The sequence below is a fragment of the Malurus melanocephalus genome, unplaced genomic scaffold (assembly GCF_030028575.1).
Source record: "Malurus melanocephalus ecotype Western Australia unplaced genomic scaffold, MMel_1.1 scaffold_257, whole genome shotgun sequence".
NCBI lineage: Eukaryota > Metazoa > Chordata > Aves > Passeriformes > Maluridae > Malurus > Malurus melanocephalus.
In genome coordinates, this window is record NW_026623489.1 from 832,070 (window position 1) to 853,924 (window position 21,855).

Here is a 21,855-nt window from a genome sequence, read left to right on the forward strand (position 1 = left end):
TGCTCCAGGTGCCAGAGCCAAGATTCCCTGGCAGTCCACAGAGCAGACCATCATGAGGACACCACACTGGAGCAGGTAGATATCTGAAGGAGGCTGCATCCCTGTGGGAAGCCCACACTGGAACAAACTCTTGGCAGTGATATGTGGACCCTTGGAAAGATGAGCCCATGCTWGAGCAAGTTTGCTGGTAGGGCTTGTGACACCGTGGGGGACTCAAGCTGGAAGAACAGGCTGTGCCTGAAGGATGGCACCCCATGGGAAGGGACCCATGTTGGTGCAGTACACAGATCCATGCTGGTGCAGTTTGTGAAGAGCTGTAGCCCATGGGAAGGACCCATGTTGGTGCAGCACACAGATCCACACTGGTGCAGTTTGTGAAGAACGGTAGCCCATGGGAAGGGACCCATGTTGGTGCAGCACACAGATCCACACTGGTGCAGTTTGTGAAGAACTGTAGCCCATGGGAAGGACCCATGTTGGAGAACTTCATGGTCCCATGATAGGGATTTCACAGTGGAGAAGGGGAAGAGTGTGAGTAGTTCTTGCCCTGAGGAGGAAGGATCAGCAGAAGCAATGTGCAATGAACTGACCATGACCTTCATCCACCAACAGTGCTCTGCAGTTAGAGAACTTGGGAGTAAAGTTAAGCCTGAGAAGATGCAATGGCTAGGGGGAAGGTGTTTTAAAATCTAGTTTTTACTTCTCATTATTTTACTCTTAGTGACTGGTAATAAATTAAGCTAATTTCACCAAGTCTAATCTGTTTTGCTGTGTTGGTAATGGCTGAGGTGATCTGTCCCTCCTTCTCTTGACCCAKGAGCCTCCTGTTTTCTCTCTCCTATCCAGCTGAGGAGAAGAGGAACAGAACTGCTTTGGTGGGCATGTGGCATCCAGCCAGGGTCAACCCACCGTAAGCACACAAAAAAGAGTATTTTTATGTGAATCTCAAAATTGCCTTAACTTCCATGTCTCTCTTCTCGCTGACAAGCTCTTGCATGTTGCATGTAGGCACCATCAAAAAAGTAGTACTGGTTAACAGAGTTACCACACTGAGGCATGTCAAAGTCTCAGCAAGTCAAACTTCTAATATCACAACTTGTTCTACCCATCCTGTCAGCCGTAAGAACTGTCAGACAATAAACTGAGTTAGCTAGGAATTTTCCATTCAAATGGATTTTGCTGARGTTGAGTGAAGCTACTTCAGCATAACCAAAACACTTCTCAAACACCAAGTATGCAACAGCACCCCAAAAGCTAATTGAATCCCCTATTAGCCAGTTATCCTTTCCCAGAAAGCCCAAATCACAGCAAAARTTGGGATAAGCAAAGTTCAGCTTAACAAAGCAGGAAGTTACTGTGGCTTGTGCAGACACAAAAGAGCTGACTACAGCATTTATTATCACATAAAGCCCTYTATCAGTCATGCCTTTCCTTCATTATTCCTTACCAAGTAGAGGCAAAGGTGACTCCTGAACAGCCAGTCTTTYTCAAAGTGTCTGACTGTATTTTCATGAAGCCATGCACATACTTATTATCTTAATTCATAAAGAGTAGTTCTGGCAGTTACTTGTACAGATTTCATACTGTAGACAAAAGCACAGTCAGAGCTGCCACAAATTCTCAATTTAGCCACACACCAAAACAAGCAGAGCTGGCTCTGCAGGCAGCAGATGTGAGCTGTGACTGGATTCTGTGGTTAACAGAACTTGGTCACTGGATCACAGAACCAAGGACTTTGGCAGAAGAGACCTGGCTCCATAGCTGCTCAATATTTGGACTCTCAAACAATGGAGGAGAGAAAAAAAGAAGACCCATATATGAGAAGCAATTTACACAGCATGAGATTCAGCTCCTTTGGCTGTCTTCCTTAAACACACAATTTAGTTCCCAATAATATTGACACAGGTAGAGTTGCTCCAAGACCTGAACTTTATCTATCACTGTTTTTCCAGGGRTTCTGCTCATCAATTGAGATCGGACAGACTAGCCACCTTGCTCACAATCAGAACACAGCAAATAYAGAATGCATTGGCTCTTTTTAAACTGCCTCAACGGTGCAGTTGGAGAAGAAATACAAGAACTCTTTTTGCCACTTTATCCCCACATACACCCTGCTTTTGGACAGGGCACAAATTACTGCCTTGATTCTCCACTCTATCAGAATATACACTCCATCCTAGTGCTTTCAGAGAACATGTTTGCTCCTTTGCTGCTKAAGACAAAGATATACATAATTCTTCCAACCCACTCCAAGTGCCCGCTCTATAGAAGGAACAAAAAATGGAAGTTATCACCAGCAAAGAAAAACTACCTGTTCTAATAATTAACCATTTCAGATCATACTGGAGGGGGGCAATTCTGTTCTGCCTTTCCTGTGAGCTGCCTTTTTATGAATACGCTCACTCTTGCCCATCATAAAGGCAAGTTTCATTCAAGTCAGGGCTTCCATGTTAAAAAGTCATGAGAAATTGCATAAACTTTTTATGAAGACAYGAAGTCTCAGTTTCACTGTGCTTACTGCATGACCAGCCAAATTCCRTAATGTCCTCTCTCTCCTGGAACGATAGCATTGATGACAAACCCAGAAAGAGGTTTGAAGGTGGCCAACCTTGAATTCTTACATTCAGACTAGTCACACTGCTACACATTCACCAAAGCCTTTGTGATGCTTTTCACTACCAGGRACAGATGCTTCTCTCTCTTCTATATTAACAAGTGGAATAAAGAAGGGCCATCAATAAGAGCAGACCAAATACCTTAAAAATAAAGAACCAATTTAAGAACTYGAGAGTCTCCTTTAATCTCAATTATTCTCTCCAAAAATTCTCTGAAAGCTCAACTTCCTTTCAGTTTCAGACTYTGATATCGATCAAAGTAATCGTGAGCTATAATCTGAATTAACCGAACTCGTTACATCACACAGCTGCCACTTATTTTTCACTGACAGYAGCATACATAACCAAAAATAAGGTGTTGCAGGGAAGAACAGGGCCATTCTCTGATTTTTTTCAGAAGTGACCTAAGATTTAATTCCTACTTCAAATCTTTTATTTTTAAGTTTTTCCATTTCTTAGAATAATCAAATAATAATAAAACCACATAATTTTTAATTCTAAATGTTTCAATTTTGAAAGCATTTAATCTGTGCAATCTTATAAATAAGACCCATAGAAGTTGATTATTTTAAGGCACAAAATTACATACTTATACAGACAGTAACAAGATGCACCTCTAGGCAATGAGAGAATTACCCATTTCAGACATAGGTCTGAAATTTGCACAGGGTACATTTCCTCCAGAATTGTTCTTGCAGGACAGAGTCAGCTTGAATATTCAGCCTCTATTCACATAAGCACTTAAGTGCTGCTGACTTCCCTGAAACAATTTTTGAGACACTTTTCAGAGAAAAATGAACTTCAGTATATTCTTAAGAGTCTTTCTGAACTGCTTCAGAAATGTGTATAATTCTACTGAAAATTTCACATCTGCACATACAAGAAAACATCTTTAATCAAGAAYACTCTGTTCTTAAGATCTTACAATAGGATTTCATTCTTCTGATAAATCTTTTTTCAGTACTACATTAAAAAGTGAGTAAAAAAAAAGCAGTATGATTTGGGGTCAGGGTGGGTCTGAGATGCAGCTAACTTTCTTCACAACACCCATATGGTACCGTGCTTTGGATCTGTGGCCACAACAGTGCTGACAACACAGCAGTGTTTTGGCTGTTGCTGAGCTGTGCTTGCAGTGTCAAGGCCACCTCTGTTTCCCACTACACCCCCACAGCCAGAGTGAGGGTGGGCAAGAGGCTGGGATGGGACACAGCTGGGACAGCTGACTCACAGTGACCGAAGGGATGTTTCATGCTCTATGTCCTTAAGTTCAAAAATAAAAACTGGGACAGAGGAAGAAAAGGATTTTTTTGTTTTCAAGTTGGCTGTTTTTTGGAGACTGGCTGGGTATCAGTCTGCCATCACCTGGTRTGCTGTCTTCCCTGCTCTGCTTGTTTTTCACCCCCTGGACCCATCTTTCTTCTTCACTTATTAAATAGCTTTTTATATCAAGAGTTGTCTTGTTTTTGTTCTTATTTTCTTCCCCATGCCACTGTGGAGAGCTGCTGCAGTGAGGAGCTGTGGGGCTGTTTGGCCAGAGTGAACCCACCACGAGTCAAATTGAAAGCACATCTCAGATTGGTGTACACTCTTGTCAGATTCTGATCTAGAACTTGTCCCAGTATTCAATGTCTACAAAACTCTGTTTCTGTAGATACTTGTAGAGCACTTTACCTCCAAATATCTGAGCTGAGYATAATCCTCAGCCCAACTCTACAGTCTGAGAAAGCATTTGTTATTGTGATTCTGCTGAGGACTAAAGAAGTGGAGAGACACTACTAGAAAAGATTTTCAGAGATGATTAAAAAATTTTGCCTCATCTGCAGAAAGAACATTTTCACACACCAGCCATCTTTTAGTAGCAACCTGAAGGCTTCTCAGAGCTGAAAAACAATCTCTTTGCAAGTCTGAGGACTTTACTGACCTCCCTACTACTGCCCCTCCAAGTACAGGATTCACAAATATGGACCTTCACTAATAAGCCATAAAGTTTCCTTATTCTCAGAGCCACAAGACATCATTTTGATATGGAAGACCAAGTGTAGCTGAAAAAACASCATCTTTCACTGCTGCTGAGAAATCCCTATGCTGTGTAACACTGCTGACAAGGGTGGAGATTATCTCGCTCTTTAGGCAGCCCATCTGTTTCTGACAGCTCAACTTCTGGTCAGCAACTGACCCAATGAGTCACTGGTTGCACTATATACAGCTCAGAGCCAGACGAGTAATATTTCATCATGTACTTGGCCCCACTTGCGATCAACAGATGYCTAAGAACCACTTTGGGCACGTATATTCCTCTTCTTTCCTTTGAGGAAGTCACACAGCTCAACACTGCTGAGTTTAGCATGCTGAATTATTAACTACCAGATAGATTCTAATCAGCCACTCCTGGTGATCTTTCCACTACCAAAAGCTTTGAAAGTTTGCCATGTAGCAATTCTGCACAAAAGGCTGAAGCAGAAAGGAAGTCCTTAAGAAATAGCATAACTGGCCTCCACCAGGATGGAAGGTGCACAAAGTGAATAATGTGCAAATGAAATGAGTTCTCCTTYAATTTATTTATTATAATACCTGAGCATTTAAAAAAAAAACTTCAATACATAATTGTATATATCATCCTGACACCCATGCTTAAGTGCAGGAATATTATCTCATTTTACAGATTTAAAATTGAGGAATTCAGTGATTCAGTGAAGATTTCTAAGGAAGCCATTAATAGGGGACACAATCCAGATGTCTAAATTATAAGGAAAGTGGAGAGCCTTACAGACATTTGGAAAAAATGGTCATCTCCATTAGAATTACACAGAAGGATGAGGTCATTAGCCCACTTAGATTCAGGCTTGGAACAGACTGAGCTGATGTTTTCTAACATGCTGGATGCAGAGAAACTGCCTTCTTTAGACAAAACAGCTAAAGTAATTACTTGACATGTTCAACCAAATATTTTCTTCAAAACAAGTGACAAAAAACACAGGGTTTAGACCACCCCTAAAATKTGGCAATTGCAGAGACCCCATTTCTCAGTTTTGCAGTCTATATGTGCATCTATTTTCTTTTTTTTTTTTAATTACTACAAAGCTACCCTGTCCAACTACCCTCTGAACATCACTTTGGCTATACTTAGTGTGATATGACTTCAGAATACCAGCTCAGCAGAACTTTCAGTTGCAAACCATGCYACATCTTCAGGGTTGTTCAATTACAAAAGATGAAGAGACGGTGAGGAGAAGGAGAATGACCATACCAGATACGCTGGTCAACTTACTGACACAGAGAAAGAAGATAAAGAAGAGAAATTTATCYGGAGTGGTGAATGATAGACTCTGGAGACAAAATTGCCCCATCCCTGGGAGTGTTCAGAGCCAGGCTGGATGGGGCTCTCAGCAACCTGGTCTAGTGGAAGGTGTCCTTGGCCATGGCAGGGGGGTTGGAACCACATGATCTTGGTTGTGTCCCTTCTAACCCAAAACACTCTGATTTCCATATAATTCAGCTTCTAAGATGTTCAAATAGACTGCACTGCTAAAGTGAAAGCACCCCTGAAAGTTCCAGGCTTCTTGTTCCTTCACTGCCAGACCTGTAAGTAAAGAACCTTCCTATCCGACTGATCAGCAAAGAGAGATAAAAGGTATCTTACCACTGTGAATGACTCCAGTTTCTGTTCCTACTATTCTATATTCTCCAATAAACGGTATCTCCTGCAAAAATAGCTGGAAATTAAAAAAAAAAAAAAAGTACTTAGTTAATTTACTCTCAATTTACTATCTTCTTACAGGAGACTTTTGTGAAAAAAAACAAAAACACCTTCCTCTCAACGGAAAGAGTCCTTTATTGCTGTGGTCAACATGTGGGGGTGCCCTTACCTGTTTTTACAGGGCTTATATTTTCTAAGAGCCTGTCTTCACTGCCATGAAAACTTAGGCAACCACCTTGATGTTCATCCCATTCCTGACCACACATACAATTGTCCCCTAAAACAAACCCATTTTTAAGCAGATACTTTAAGCTCAAACTAGCCAGCACATGGGATGATGCAGAAAGCTAAATTTAAGCAATKAAAACTATTTTATCATTAATGCAGAGAGCTGAAGATGCAAGTTACAGTAATGTAGTAGCTAATAATCAAACCCCTCTAAGCTGCACCAGTGCAGTTTCACTGTGGTCATTCTCCAGRAACAACATTATCTTCTCAAGCATACTAACTCAGATAAAACAAAGGGAAACCCAAAGAGTGACACCAGCACCTTGTTTGCAATACAAGGCCTTAGCTGATTTGCATATAAATTTCAGAGAAATTGTCCCCAAAGTYAAAGACACACAACCACATGGAAAACTGAGTGCCTGTTTACATCCATATACGAAAAATGGAAACTGATTTCCCAATTTCATTAGTGCAGGGAAGTAGTCAAGCTTGTGCAGCTGTGAGGAGAAGGCAGTCATGAACTGGTCTATGGTTCACCAKGCATGCCAGATACAAATTATTCCTCTTTGGCTTCTATTAAGTGAGTTGCATATTRGTCCTTGTTTGCTTTGGAATAGGATCTGTTCAGCAGTCCCTCAGATATCCCTAAAAATATATTGTGATGTTTCYGAACATCCTGACTGCTGAAATCAGCCTCTACTAAGTCATTGTGCTTGGATTGTCTTTACAGACTAATTTTTCTTTCTGTACTACGAAATACTCACTCTCTGTACTGGASTAGAGATGTGTGACTGTTGTCCTATTTGATCCATTTTAACCTTATTGAAACCACATATTTTGCCAAGATCAAAATAAATTTTAGACTGGAAAAGTCCTTTCAGCATCACAGGTTTTATTTTAAAGCAAGGCAGAAAGCTCTTAATTGCTTCTGCATCCGAAACAGCCAGATGTTCCCTGAAGCACTTTACCTGGCAAAGGCTCCCACAACAAAGACTCTCACAGCTTATGTCCCAAAGTCCATTACAATCTAAACACACATTTCTGCATGGCTTGCTGAGTCACAGTTCAAAATTAAAAGAATGAACAGAGCAATTTAAAATGAGATGCTTAGATGAAGAAATACAAGTGCTCACACATGTCAGTGTTAAAGAGCATTGCTTGGTGTTGAAATCTACACAACAGGCACAGATCCATGAGATGAACAGARGGGCTGGAAACCTGGTGAGGGAAACATTCCCAATTCCTTGCCTTTGGGCAGAATATTCCAACCAAGCACTGGGGAAGAGGCCTATGCAATGGCCGTAACAGCAGTTTGTTCTCTGGGGCAAACAAGGACAAGATTTGGCTATTTCCTTCAAAGGGACACAAGGAAGGGTTGAAAACTTGTCCCTTTTGTTCAGTGAGCACCTGAATCAAACCAGAAAAAAACAACATTCCTAATAGCTACTGCATTTTTTACACCAAGGTATGGACATTTAACTCCTTCCAGTACTGTCTGTAATCTGCAGGTGGTATTTTTAGGATTTAAACACAGCAAATCAGCTCATGCACATTATTGCACTGAGATTAGTGATGCTGCTTTTTTCCTGCATAGCACACTACCTGCTAAACCCCAGTTTTGATCTTTTTCAACCCAAGCTGCATAGAGGAATCCTCTCCAACTTCACTGGAAAACTAAAACCTGAAGAAGTCAAGTGGGAGGAGCTTTACAACTTAAAAAATTATTTTTTTCCTCCTGTCCAGTGAATTTGTTTGACAATTTTTGTCCTCTTGACCTTCATAAGATTTGAAGAAGAAAAGTGATAGATAATGCCACAATCCCATTTCTTGATTTGGTCAAGAAATATGGTCACTGGTATGAAATTATTCAATCTAAAATTACAATTATAATAACTATAATAATTAGAATTATTATAGCCTTGAGAACTAYTATTAAAAACTGTTTTAAAAGACAAAGGAACACAGGCAAAAAATTGAAGTCCTAAGTTCTTGCTTTGCATCACCATAAAGAAACAAAGCAGATAGCCAAGAYAACGGTATGCAAAATTATAAACCCCCCCATTTTATCCAGTGATGTAAAGATTTGTTCTATCCAAGCAATACCACATCTATCAAATTTGACCAAATGAAATGTATTACCTTGAAAAAATTAATTAATCCTATGGCACATCTTTCCATAGTTTGACCACCTTCCTAAATCACCATTTTGTCTTCATTCAATGGCCCATGACATGCTATCAAACAGTATGCAGGAAAAAATGACTCAAGGGTGGAGAAAGGAAATTGAGAGTAAAGGTACAACAGTTCAAAGGAAACTTAYTTCACTTATGTATCATCACAGAAAATACTGTCGCTTAACATCTGCAAAAGTTTAAAGGTAATTCCCCATTATAATGAAAGGTCAATTCTTGAACTGGTTTTTATTCTCAAACAGCAGAAAGATCCTGAAACAGGAAGGCATGCTATCACTCTGCAGGCTATAGAATACAGACAGAAAAACAGTGGCCCCTATTCCTCTGTGGCAGACCCATGGCTGATGAAGGCTATGTGCATGGAGATGACATGACATCCCCTTACAGACACACTGCCCTCCACTGCAGAGTGTGAAGAGGAAAAAAGCAGAGATGACACCACATCACCACACTGCACACACCCACCAGAGCTCATCGACAAACAACTGCACCAAAACCAACATAAACCAAATATGCCAAGAATCAGTGCTCATTGCAGCCCTAGAGTCCAGTAGAACACACAGATAAACCAAGCATTTAAATCTTGACTTTCTTTTCCCCTCTGACTTCTTCAACACTTCCCTAATCCTAGTATTAATGTGATACATGACAACACAAGAACCAGAACAGATACTAAGTTTATATCTAGATCCAAACAGCTATTCATTGTGACATGGCCCTTAATAAACCTAAAGAGCAGAGTCAAAGCATAACATGATCTATATACCACTCTCATCCTATAGGAATCTTCTTCACTCTTCAGAAGAGTMAAAGAAGCCCTTTGACCTGTTTTCTTCTGATGTCTAATGCTGACCCCAACCTTAAYCTAGCGTTCCACAACACACCCGTCACACAGAAGAGCTCAAAAACACTGCTCTGCTAATTCCACCATAGACTCATGAGCCTTCTAGACCTTAACAACAAACATAACCTGCAATCCCTCCATTCCCAAGCAAATATCCTATACAAATACAATTTGAACACCTTTGCAAAATACAGTGCTAAATATATCCCATATAGTATAGAGTGACTACAGTAACACTGCAATTAACTGAAAGTTGTCAGAATCTATTAAGAATAGTTTGTTTGGCTTCTGTTTTGGGCTGTTTTTTCACTTATTTTAAGAAAAATTATTAAAAGCTAAGTTTATAAGTGGAATCAGAGGCATGCTGAGCTGGGATCAATGCTGGTAACACAAGGAAACACTGGACCATGGCTAGCTTTCATTCTAGGATATTTCTCTGGTGGGGCCACTGGTGGAAGATATAGGTGAGAAGAAAGTCAGCAGAAGGTAGGAAATCTTCTGAATGTTGRTATGAATGACTGCAAAGGCTGTTTGCAGTCTGCTGGTACATACACAAAAAAAGTGAGATTTTGCTGAGGATTCCAGCACTTGGGTTTTTAATATCAACATTTACAACGTACATTTCTTATTGCAACAAAAGATGCATATGATGGTAAAGCAGTATGAGCCTTYTGACTAAAACCATCCTCATCTGGTATTTGCTCGAGATTGTATAGCAAAAGAATCTGCTGACTTTAGGACTGGGAAATAACCAAATAAAAGCTTCAGGACTGGACCACCTCATCCTATGCCAGACATCTGTTCCGTAACACAAGTCAGAAAATGATACCACAGCAGGGCAAAGAACAGGATTCATGTTCAACTGTCTGTTAGCAGCTTTATTCTCCTCCCRGTGATCTCTCATTATTTCAGTCTCCTGCTCTTTGTAATGTAATGTCACTTGACAATTTATTCCCAAAGCATTACGGGCTCAATCCAATTCCTCCTAACAGAACTGGAGCTGGAACAGATCCGTAACACGGATGCACATGAGCCAGATGACACTGGAAAATCAGCATCACACCACTGAACACCTAGTATCTCACCAGATGAGAAATCTCTCCACTGATAGAAGAACTGGACCCACTGGAAGCCCAAAATGGTTAAAGGACTGAGTTGTGGGCCCCACTAAAGCTTGAGTTCCCAGACAATGAATAGGGCAACACTTACAAGTTCTATTTCYTACAAGAATTGCTGTCTGCTTCATATACATACCATACTTCTGATAGATGGGGATAGTTTTTTCCACAGCTGGGAATGTTTTACTTGGATGTGTTTATTTTCCTGATTCTGACTGACTCACAGATATCTCCAGTTAATTTAGTTTTCTCCAGTCTCAGAAACACTAAGAGGGTTTCTGTAACCAGCTGTACCATAAACAGGTACACTGTCTGTGACCCTAGCAGATTTATGGAAAGATCTCTTCACTAAGAAACTCATCCACATGTACCTTATTTTGGGAGTTAACTTCAYGAAAAGAAATCTAAACTCATTTGTTACACAGCAATAGAATGACCTGTCTTAAGAGAGTTGTTACCTGTTTCAGCCTGGAAGTGATAAAACATGCATGCCTTTTATTTTGCAGAACTCTTCAGAGGAGCACAGACAGCAACAGAATAGCTACTCAGGCACATATGCTATACTCAAGTTCTCAGAGTGTCTGTATACTTTGYCAAGATGAGATTTTTCCCTGAAACACCTGAGTTCACATGATAAAATCATGCCCCTTAAGAGCAGGTGAGGACTTCTGAAGCCACATATGGAAATATTCTAAAAAWGACAAAACATCCTTAGCCAAATGGTTATGATAATTCATTATTATCATTACTACTCCCTGACATATTCCAAGCTAAGATTTGTACGCTCTTCCCTGCCTTGACCTAAGGATGCACATAAASTCTATCTGAAAAGGTCTCCCAGCTGGAATTACCAAGACTGGCTGATGACACAAGCCATTATTTGTCAAGATTCCAGCTTCTGAACTTCATGAGTTTATGCAGAATCCTAGAAGTAGTCCAATATACTGAAAAAAAACCCCATATTTAGAACAGAAAGCCTTTGGGAATAGCCAAGTGGAATACTTGAGGAAAAAATGATCATGAAAGAAACTGTAGATGATTTACAGTTCTGTTTTGTTTGGATCTGTACAGTAGCCTAGCCCATGAATAGAAACCAGGTGGATTTTTTTCTACATTTGCTTTACTTTCTTTATTTGAGAGTTATGGGAATTATGGTAACCAAGCAACACCACAAACCTGGAAAGCCCTAGCTAAGACAATTGCTGATACCCTGATGAGCCAGGATATGCTCAGTGCCTAGAGGAGCTATGGGATCTCCATTTTTGTACACTCCAGGRGCCACCAGATCCTGAAAATAATGAGGAAAAACATTCTCTACAATCTGTGGACTCTCCATGCTTCTGTGCGAAAAATGCCTCTCTCTGAAATGAATTTTGCTGCCTCTTGGGAGTCCACTGTGAGTTTTACTTGACACTTTTGCAAGGTCAGTCTTTCAGGAGAGAGCTTCCTCTTACCGAGGACTGGGAACTCAAAAATACTGGGTCCCAGCATAACTGTTAAGAAATTAAAAATAACATCAATGGATTTGCTAGCAAAATCACAGTGGATCCATGCAAATTTGAGCATGTTCATTGATACAGAACATAACTTTATAACTAAATGTTGATGATAAAAAGTGTAACTGAATTGAAAAAAAAATCCACAGTATTATTTTCTGGTCAGAAAAGCATATCAGAACAATCAAGCATTTTACAGCTTCTGCAATGAACAACAGCTGAAATAACTCATTTTCCATGCAAGTGCARTCAGCACTATTTTCAAACTGGCACATCCTCCATGTAATCAGTCTTCAGCTTCCCAACAGAAGGAGAGAAGCTTCTGAAGGAAGYAGTACTTCTTACTTTGCACACTTAAGCAAATCAGCTGTGCCCTCACTCTGTCAAGTGACTTATATTCTGCATTTTAGAAAGCAATTTTTTAACTCTTCCAAAATACAAACAGACATTCCCTTAATAGCAAATTCAATAAATATGTATTTGTATAAACATTTCAAGACATAATCATATTCTGAGAGAGAAAAGTATGCAAATGATGATTTAAAAAAAGTTTTAAAAATTATTTGCTTATCCAAATAAGCAGAGACTGCATAGAAAACATTACATGCATGCCACATGGTCAAGTTAGCATCTCTAGCCCAACCTGGATAATTCTTTGTGAATTATCAGATTTCTGTTTGCTTTAGCTTTGCAAAGTTATAGTACACTGATAYTATTTGTTTTTCCATTTTATTTCCTAAGACATTAGCTGCTTAAATAGAAGAGTGGCACACAGTACCTATAACCTATCTTTCTTGTTTCCAAGGTCTCCTGGCTTTCACAGATGRATCTGCATGGTGTAGGGTCTGCTCACCATCACCCAGAACTCCAGTCCTCAGTATGAACAACTGAAGCTTTCACATGTAAGTAAATGCCTCAACATCCATAGCTGCAGATTTCAAACACACATACTGTCTGACCTCTTCATGCACACCTTGATCACCAATATATTAAGTACKAAAATTATCTCAGCCACCTTCGCACGTAAGTACACTTGTAGTGAATTCCCAAAGTCAATGAACTTGAGAAGCCACACAAGCAACTCCTGGTGTATGTTCAAGAATACAGCACACTGTAAAAGTTGACCATTAAATGCAGAATTACCAAATTACAAAATAAGTGCAAGAYAATTCTATCTTTTCACAGAGTCACACTTTGGGTAAGGTTGGACAGGACTGCAGTGGGTCATCTGGACCAACCTTCCTTCTCAAGGCAAGGTCATCCCAGAGCATGTTGCAAGAACTGCATCCAGACAGTTCCTGAATATCTCCAGGTTTGCTGAATCCCTCTCTGGGCAACCTGTTCCAGYGCACAGTCACTCCCACAGTAAAGAAGTTCCTTGTATTAAAGTGGAACAGTCTGTGGCTAAATTGTTGGTTGTTTTTTGGAGGTAGGGGGTGTTAAACTGTAATCCATGAACAGATACCTTTCTACCTTTGTATTAACACAGATGGTTAATGATTTATGGCCTGTCTCTTAAGGAGTCCATCTGCTCTATTTTCAATTAACAGAAGATTCCTTCCCAAAGCTCTGTAATCAGTTCTGAAAACTGAAAATGTCCAAAAATGTAGCACATACGAGTCCCAGAGGCCCCCTCCCAGAAAAAATCCTAAATGAGCAGAAGGCAAAGCCTTTTACAGAGTCTGGTACCAAATTTGCTTCAAGACAAAATCCAACAAAAACAGCAYACTCAGCAACAGCCCCTGCAAAGCTTCACAGCCAGCATGGTGAGGATCCAGAGCCCGGTAGGCTGAGTTCAACCCAGAAAAAGCACCATACCACAGTATAAAATGTCTGGGCTTTGTCATTAGYAACAGCAATCCTGAGATTTTCCTTTTTTAATTCACAGAAATCTCTACTGCCAGGCATCTCTCTAGACAGAAAAAGATATTATTCACGTAAAGCAGTGAACAGTAGTTTAGAAGTGTGCTATTCAGTTTAATTAATTACTGAGCTTACATYGCTGCATTCTTTCAAAATGACACAACAATGCTAATTGCTAACCTTTTTGCAGTTTAACAGACCTTGCAAGTACAAGATGATCCCACTTTCATTTAAAAAGTCCCTTGTTAGAGCTTAAGAAATCATGGTTTTGCTTTCTAGCAATTCTTACTAAAATGCTTTGGAAGGCACCATCATTCACTTACAGGCAGATGTTTAGGGGACCTGACTGCACACAACTGCAATGATAAGATTCCTGCACTCAGTGTCTCTGGAAATCCARCACTGGGACAGCAATTAAAAATTTCTAGCCTTTCCTCATCTGTACAGTAATGTGCAAAATAATCATTCTCAGGTTAACTCCAGAGAAGGGAATCAGGTGTTAAAATACCAATACATCAACCTCATCCCAGAAGAAAAGAAAATGGAAACCCATCATTTTTTGTCAAGAGACCACAGAATGGGTTAGGTTGGAATGCACCACAGTGGGTCATCTGCTCCAACCTCCTTGTTCAAGCAGGGCCATCCTAGAGCATGCTGTGCATGATTAGGCCTGGACGGTTCTGGAATATCTGCAGTGAGGAAAACTCCACACCCTCTCTGGGCAGTCTGTTCCAGTGCTCAGTCACTACATAGTACAGAAGTTCTTCCTCACGTCCATCGGTTTCTGCCCGTTGCCTCCTGTCCTATTGCTCGGCACCACCAAAAAGCCTGTTCCATCCTCCTGGGATTCCCCCTTTAGATATTTACACACATTGATGAGGTACCCTTTCAGTCATCTGCTCATTGCAATCCTCATTGTACTCATGGCAGTGCAATGGGTGAATTCACATATGTGACCATCCCTGGCCAGATTATGCAACAGCAGAGTAACTTCCCAGACTATCAAATCATGGAATCACAGAACAGTTTGGGTTGGAAGGGWCCTTAAAAGTCACTTAGTTCCAACCCCCAAGCCACAGGTAGGAATGTCAATCACTACATCAGGTTGCCCAGAAGCTTATTCAAACTGGCCTTGAACACCTCCAGGAACTCTATCCACATCCAAACAGCTTTCCTTGTTCAGAACTTCTTTAGTTTTGCAGGCTTACTCTCTTTACTACAAAATAAAGTATAACACTTCATATTATAGGGTTCCCTTCATCTTGAAACACCCTGTGGACTCCAAACTCTCTCAAAGAACAGCCAGAAGTTGACTGAGCAGAAGTTAACAATCCAGAAGGACTGAACACTATGTGGAACAAAAGGCAGCACACTGCTGCAGCCTGTTCCACAGCTGTCTCTCATGTCATATATTCTTGGCTAAGGACATCAAAACAAACTCCTGTTCACATCAAAGCACTGCAGAACTGCCAATACATGTAGGGTCTGAMAGGACCTTAGTTTGAAACGTCTCTTCCCCAGAAACTCAGCTACAGAGGATGTAAACTGCACCTGTTTCAGACATGTGAAGGGCTTGTGTCCTCCACCACAGGAAAAGTTAGTGAGGCTACCAGCCATGCTGTGATGCAGAMCCAGTAGCATACAATTAGAACCATCTTGTACCAAAAAGCCCAACCTTCCTCCCCACCAGGGCTTCTTCCAACCACTGCCTTTGCTCTCTTCACTGCCACAAGCCTACAGGCACTCTTCTTACACAGCACCTGCTCTAGTTGATCTGTCTTTGCCTCACACTTCAGATCTCTTCAGGGCACCTCTCGCCCCACCTGCACTAGAGCTCTGTGCACCTGGCAGCACACACATCTGATCTTTTCACTCCTTTCTCCCGTTCTTTCCTTACATTTCAGACCTGGTTGCCTCTCTGCTGGTCAGATGAATTACCCAGTCCTTTATGGCTTCCACTGTGTTTGTATACAACGTAATTTGATTACTGTAGAGGAAGAAACCCTCAAAGATTTTAATGAGAAGTAGATTTCTTACTGTCATCCTAGTAAGAAAGTGCATACAGTACATGGAAGACCTCAGGAGCTGKGGGAACAGATGATGAAATTTCTCTACACCTTAGAGCTGTGCAGTCTATCTCCACACCAACCCTCATTCCCAACATACCCAGTGCAAGAACCACAAGCTCCAGTTCTAGCACTAAAGCACAACTTCATGCCAGCACCTTAACAAACCAGCCAAAACTAAGTTATTAATGGAAAACAGAAACACAGRGAAGGCAACATTTCATTCAGATCTTGTCCTAAAGATCACTAAATCCAATCCTACACAGGCTAGTATCACTGCATAAGACAGCTATTTCCTCAGCAACACAGAAAGGAGAAATCCCATAGTGATGACATTCTGGTGACTGGTAGGTTTTCCACTGTTAGCATGAACCACAGCTTCTCAATACATTCCAGCTGAGAAGTACCGCCACACCCAAACTGCATGCGCAACCATTTTATTGCATTTAATTTTATACAGAGAACCATACACAGCTCTGTAATTTAGATACTAAAAGTGGATAKCTTAAGTGTAGTGCAGAAGAGGAAGCCACAAACTGGATGCATGTAGGACAGTATACACRGAAAGCTGGATTTATGTATTACTAAGTAATTTAGTCTGAAACAACCATTTGAGTACATGCTTGAGTACATGCTTCAAGTCATCCAGAGCCCAAATAATCTTTCTTGGCAGTTGCACCTAACCCAATGAGAAAGCCTCAAGTCCTGATCTGCTACCATGAAACACTCCTCTGCAGCAATGAAGGCCAGGTACCACACACAGCATTCAGGCAGACACTCCAGGGCTGAGCCTTCAGGGCAAGTACTCCACACATTTCCAACAAAATTAGCCAAGATCCTGAAGAGSTACCCCCATTTGGAAATGTCTCATAGCATCAACAATATCTTTGGTGGTGTCCCAGGTAAGACTTAGTCAAGCACCATAAATTCTTGCATGGGARTTTACACAAGGTTGGAACAACAAACACCAGTCTACCAACCCCCAAATGTGAGGTGTTTACTTTAAAATGCTGCCAGGCAGGTTAGATTTACCAGCACAGAATGATAACTCTTTGAGACTGAGCTGTCAACGCAACAGTGGCAGCAGCTTCTTGAATGCCAACTCTAAACACACCCACAACCTTCAAGGACAGTCACCTTCCAAGAAATCATACTCATGCTTCACTTGGCTACACAGTGCACAAACAGATAACATTGCTCAACGTCACCCAGGACATTAAACAGCACCAACCCCCTTAAAAAACACAGTTCACGGAAACACCACGCTTAAATTACCACTAAAAAAAACCAAAAAAAAAAATAAAACCCCAGACCTTCAGCCAGAGAAAATCAAATGAAACTGTACCAGTTCACACAGGGCAGAATCTGTCCCCAGGTCTGAGTAGCAGCATACTGGTATTCACAAACAGGTGARGCTTCTTTGCCATTTGAACCCTAACCATTCTGACACTTGGGAGATTAGATTCGTCAGTAATTTAAACACTGGACACAGTACACTGCCATAGGCATTTCATTTTTTTCAGCCAGCAAACCACTCGAGAGAGTACTGAAAGGCCTATTATGAAGGCCAATCGCTATCCTTTTCTTGAATGACCACACGAAAATCAGTGACTGTTCCACAATGGTTTGAAAGGGCCTTTTGTCTGAAGGAAAGGACAAGGAGTCACAAAGTATTGMAGATTCATTTGTAACTCATGGCTTTTGAAGAAACTGCACAGCTTTAGTTAAAAGCAAACCAAGAAAAGAACAAGCTTTGAAAATGTTATGCCACAATTCTTTCCTACTATGTACATGCAGAGCATATTTTTGGTCTCTTTTACATTATAAAGAGWTGGGCTGGCATTCTATGCTGTTGTTGTTTTACAAGAGAAGCTTAAAACACATGCAGAGTTTTGACTTTATTCCCAAGCCCTAATTAGGGTCTGTAGCACTACTTGCCTTGTATAAACAGAAAATCATCAGGAGCTTTTTCTGGTACATCTAGTAAAAGTGCAATTGTATTGGGATAATAASTAAAACCACTGCCATTGTTGAATCACTTTAGTAACTGCCCGTGAAGTACAAGATGGACAATTCAAGAAAAAGACTTCTTTTGTACTGAGAAACCAGCATTAGACTCTAGTTTTGAAGTCTGTTTCTGAAGTCCCACACAAAAAAAGTCAATTACATCTGCTGGCAAGTTCCCAGATGAAAAAAACGTTTTATTTCTCCACCTACCGCAATGACACTTCAGCTCTGTTTTACATGCAAAGGTGCACACACACTCAAAATACGACTTGCACACATGATTTCATTAGTTTCTGAACAAGCTTCACGTGGACAAACCTTCAGCCGGAATAACAGTGGAAGCTAATAAGCTAAAGCAGATTTCTTGTAACCCGTACTCAGGACTAGGAAACTACTGCACTTCCATTCAGAAACAAGTTACAGCTTAGAGACTCACCCTCTTCACCCATGTGTTCCGCTCACGTATCATGAAACTAAACAGTCAAAAAGGGTCAGTTTCCACTCCACAGCTCCTTGTCACATCCTAAAATTTATATTCCTTGTGCTCCCACAATGGCACCAAAACCAAACAATGTATTTCRCACACACCGTTGGTCAAGGTGCCAGTTTGATGTGGTTCTTCTGATCACCTTATCAAATTAGATCAGGGAAGGAGCTGGTCCTTGGCAYGTTACAAGACTGCACAAGGGCCACAATTTTCACTGTGGAAGCAGCTGCAATGCCACTTCCATATATATGTCAGAAGCAAAAGTCCTGCCACGACAAATATACCCCCAAGGTGTATTTGTACACACTCCATCATCTCATGCTCTCCAAAACAAGAGTTTACAGTTCTGAGGACTGTAAAGAGACTCTTGCCAATGCAAAGCAGAGGCAAAACAATGCTGCATATCTTGAAGTTCAAGGTGCTCAGAAACCCACAGGGCATAGAGGTGTGACGTGCAAAGCCCCCTGCTAATCTCAGTGAAGTTCAGGACCAAATTCTTTTATATCATAATGATATAGGGCACTGCTTTCAAACAGCTTTTAACAGGAGAAGCGGCCCAGTCTAAAATAAAGGTACTTCACTACTGTTTGTTTTTATATTACAAGATGAAAACTGTGATGAAAGTTGGTGGAACATCTGAGGAAGGAAGGAGAAACAGAGAAACTGAAGTGYTGGAGCAGTACAGAAAAGCCAGCAGCACCAGACAGGAGTCATATTTCTCAAGAGTGGTGAGACAATAAAATCCTTCATACWAGCTCCAACTCAACTACAATTAACAGTTAACTGTTATTTTTCTTCTCTAGATCTTCGTGCAAAGTCTCACTGCCCTTGGGTCTTGTGCTCCAAGTCATTACACAGCTTTACTTTCGTCCTCCAGTGCACAGTGAAAAGTGGAGTTTGACCTTTCCTTTAGATTTGTAAAGCATCACAGCAGWTTGCTTTGAGAACATGGCTTAGGTGGTTTTTTTTTTTCATATTCTGCATCGCATTGCTGGCAGTGTCTAAAGAACTCTAAGATGCAGCCTTTGAAACCACACCAGGRAACACGGTCCCCTAGAATGTGAACATGACAAGAGGCCATGTGTGTGGAAGAAAAGGTACACAAATACAAAAGTTTGTGGGAATTAATACCAAACATGGGTTGTCYACAACTGTGGTCAGGCACAGATCTSGTACTTCCATCTTTGCTAGAGAAAATTTGAAGTAAATACAAAACACATTGTAGGCCACTGGAAACTTTGAGCTTTCCCTTAAAAACAGGCCTGAATCAATTTCAGTTCCAGACATGCATTTCCTTAAAATTCGGGAAACAGCAGGAAGGTGTCCTGACATAGCCTCATTTCCGTTTCTTAGAGCAAGAAGGACTAGATAAGAATAACTGATCCATATTCAGAACCAAACCTCTCTCAACACAAAGAGATGCTTGTATTTCAATGTTTAGTCTCATTTCCATATATCAGAGAAAACAATAAYTCTAAAGCACATTTCTTATCAGGCATCTTCCTGGGTATAAGGACTGTGGAAACAGACCCTTCACTTAAGAATAACCCTGAAGACATTTTGAAGGTTACTTAATTTAATTCATCTTAATCATAACACTTTTTTATGCAGCAAATTTCCCAGACTTGTGACCTTATCTACTTACAGGGTATACAGCACCTGACACAGTACAAGCCTTATCTTGATTAGTGTCTCATTACATTTAAGAGATCCTGCTGCTCTCAAAGGGCCAAACTCCTTCCACTTCCCTAGCACAGTTAGTGAGAGAACACTCACAGCCTAGCAGCAGTRTTCAGCTCCAGCAGTTTGTGATGGTGCCTCACTAAATTTATCAACCTGTCCTGACCTGGAAATCATTCTGCATTTGCACACTTTGCATTCACAGAAACAATTGTGGCAAGGGCACAGCGTCCTGCTCACAGCGGCTTGAAGACTAGTTAGTGGAATTCAACAGGTTACCATGCAGGATTTCTTTCATGGCCAATACAAACACATTCCTAGTTAACCCAACATTCTACATGCAGCAGCCTTTTCCACCTTCTGTCTAGGAAGTTTTTAGTTTAACTTCTTGAATCACCGTGTTTTGGAAAACACATTATACCTGCATGAAGACCTCCAAGAAACAGAAAGAAGATACCTCTTGCATACACTAGCAGTTCAAATTTAAAAGTTAACAAAAAAAAATATTCCCACAGAAGATCATTAGTTGCCTTGAAGCACATTTTSAAGCTGAAATCAATCAAATCAATCTATCAGAATGTCACCTGGAACGAAACAGATGGATTTTCTGTGGCGCCTCTTAGTTCTCCTAAAGAAAACAGATCCGGTAGTACAAGTGATTCACATCTCCGAATGATGAGGCTGAAGGTGGGGAAGGAGCTTACACTACTAATTCACAGCTCAATAAATGAGGCATTACATTCTGATAGAGAATAAAAGAGKACTGCCAGCTGCCACTGCTTGTCAACAAATTCCATACCTACTAATTTTTTTAAACGCACAGTAAAAAAGACAAAAAACGTTAAAAAACCCCAACAAACCCTAAACCAAACACAAAATCAGTACAAAAAAAAAAAAAACAAAAAAAAAAAAACCAAACCAAAAAAAACAAAACTGTAATCCTAGCGGTCTTTTACCTTAACACAGACAAAAAAGAGCGTCAAATGGGTGGATTTCTGCCGAAGCAGCAGCTGAGGCACGGCGAGCTCCGTGCCTACCTTGCGGCGTGGCAGCGCCGTGCCACAGCCCTGGGCGGCGGTTCGGGAGCGAACGCTCCGCTGGCTCAGCGGGCCGGGCACGGGCGGCTGCGCTCGGCGACACCCGGCTCCCCGGTCGCGCAGTTAATCATTTATGGCCAAGCCTGTTACCGAATAGCCTTGAACAGCCCAGCCCCGCTCCGGCGCCGGGCGCTGGCGGAGAAGCGGCCGAGGGGCGGCGAGCGGCTCTGGAGCCGGGGGAGCCGGTCCCGGCGCACGCAAGGCGGGGTCCAGGGAACGGGGCCGAGCCGCCCGCGGCCCCCGTGCCGCCAGGAGGGGCCCGCCCGCASCCGAGACGGCAGAGCAGCGGGTGGGGCGCCGCGGCAGCCGCACCGCTCCCTCCCCGGCGCCCCTCGGCACGGAACTCCCGCAGGTGCCAGCGCCTTGCCTTACCTGGAGCGGCCGCGGCGGAGGCCGAGCAGGGGCTGGGGCCGGTGGCGGCCGTGGCACCGCCGCCCTCCCGCGGACACGCCTCGCGCCCCGCCC

General features: G+C 41.6%; 1 protein-coding gene across 4 annotated transcripts in view; it reads right to left on the reverse strand.

Moving 5' to 3' along the window:
* Positions 1–21,843, reverse strand: part of SPATS2L (spermatogenesis associated serine rich 2 like) — a 75,023-nt gene extending 53,180 nt beyond the window's left edge. Inside the window, exons 1-2 of one of the 4 annotated variants that reach the window (XM_057375720.1) lie at positions 21,763–21,843; positions 6,256–6,328 (exon numbers count right to left, since the gene is read on the reverse strand). The gene's annotated coding sequence lies outside the window, so the exon portion shown is untranslated. Of the gene's footprint in view, positions 1–6,255; positions 6,329–21,249; positions 21,613–21,762 lie in introns of those variants that run through there. The other 3 variants (XM_057375721.1, XM_057375722.1, XM_057375723.1) reach the window with 3 other exon arrangements.
* Between the last annotated feature and the right edge of the window lie 12 nt (positions 21,844–21,855).